Source organism: Micropterus dolomieu, linkage group LG12, assembly GCF_021292245.1.
Source record: "Micropterus dolomieu isolate WLL.071019.BEF.003 ecotype Adirondacks linkage group LG12, ASM2129224v1, whole genome shotgun sequence".
NCBI lineage: Eukaryota > Metazoa > Chordata > Actinopteri > Centrarchiformes > Centrarchidae > Micropterus > Micropterus dolomieu.
The window spans coordinates 5,416,155-5,418,158 of NC_060161.1; positions in this window are offsets into that span (position 1 = coordinate 5,416,155).

Genomic DNA, 2,004 nt, shown 5'->3' on the forward strand with positions numbered 1-2,004 from the left:
AGAGACCTTCCATTCTTCAGAGTGAAACCTGTTTGAGAGATCAGGTTATTAAAGGGAGCAGGTTTTTAATATCTACCTAACATTGTTCAGTGACATCACTAAAGCTGTGAGGTGAAGTTCACACAAACACAGTGTACCTATAGTTTACCCACAATCATATCAAATCACAAACTGCTGTCTTTCACTTTTTCAATTTGTTACATTTAACATTTATTTAGTCAAATAAGAACAACAAGTATGTTTAGAACTGATTGAGAAACACTAATTCATCTTATTTCACTGAAGTTTTTAAATGTTAACTGAGTCATTAACTGACTGTAACCTGTCTCCTTCTGAGGCTTTTCATCAACAATCACAAAATCCTGAAAAACATTACTATAACAATAGACAGAAGATGACGAAGAAGAAGAATTTGTACAAAGAAAAAGAAAAAAAAGCCTTTGTAAGCATGTTCTACATATCTGGACTCTAGATCAGTATTACTTTCTTATTTATAGGTTTAATTCTAAATTGTTCATGCTGTCTCATTTTCATTATTCTTTCTTTACCTCATTTTATTTAAATTAAATTTTATTTATATAGCGCCAAATCACAACAGTTATCTCAGAGCGCTTTTCATAAAAGAGCAGGTCTAGACCGTACTCTGTGATGTTATTTACAGAAACCCAACAGTTCCCACCGAATGAATTTAAAATACTAGTAATAGTATTTTAGAGATTAAAAAGCCCAAAGGAAATCAACCCTAACTGGTTTAACCTCAGTATTCTGTCCACCTACAGTCTAAAGCTGTCTGCTTGTTCATTTATCTGTTTAATTCGCTCTGCATAGAAGAAAAAAGGAATCTGACTAAATGTACCTGGAAAAGCTGCCAGACCACCTGAATGAGTTCCTCCACCAGAGCCCGATGTTTTGTCCTCTGCAGCCAAACCTCAAATATGGCCAGTGACAACATGCAGCAGGGTGCCGATGATATATTGCTGCTCTTCTGAGACAAGGGAGTGTCTTATCCATACATTCTCTCATGAGAGGCTCCTTCCTTTGGCATCTGTAACTCCTAAATCTGGGCAAGTTGGGTCAAGTCCACATACGAGCTGTGTTTCACAATATCTCACATCAACACAGAACGAACCTCATTTTAAACATCCAACAATGATCAATACCCAAGATATCTCCAAACACAGGACATCAAAATGTGCGATTCAAAGTAGGAGTAGAATATGTGATACATCTAATTAATGACACAACTATAACTTCTTTGAATGCAGCTTAAGGACTCACACATGTACAGGCTTGCCTGCCAAAGCAACAGGCTGATAATAATCTATATCTGCTCTTCTAAGTAAAATCAATCCATGTAATGACTGAAATGTTGGTAGGTAGATTGAAGATTAGAGATTCAGGCCATGGAACCAAAACCAGGTGAGGTCAAGGAGGGCCCAAGCCGAAGGGTAGAACCTAAAGGCAAAAAGACACACAAATACAGGTGCTGGTCATATTATTAGAATATCATCAAAAAGTTGATTTATTTCAGTAATTCCATTCAAAAAGTGAAACCTGTATAATGTATACATTCATTCCACACAGACTGATATTTTTCAAGTGTTCATTCCTTTTAATTTTGATGATTATAACTGACAACTAATGAAAACCCCAAAATCAGTAGCTCAGAAAATTAGAATATTGTGAAAAGGTTCAATATTGAAGACACCTGGTGCCACACTCTAATCAGCTAATTAACTCTAAACACCTGCAAAGGCCTTTAAATGGTCTCTCAGTTTAGTTCTGTAGGCTGCACAATCTTGGGGAAGACTGCTGACTTGACAGCTGTCCAAAAGACGACCATTGACACCTTGCACAAGGAGGGCAAGACACAAAAGGTCATTGCTAAAGAGGCTGGCTGTTCACAGAGCTCTGTGTCCAAGCACATTAATAGAGAGGCGAAGGGAAGGAAAAGATGTGGTAGAAAAAAGTGTACAAGCAATAAGGATAACCGCACCCTGGAGA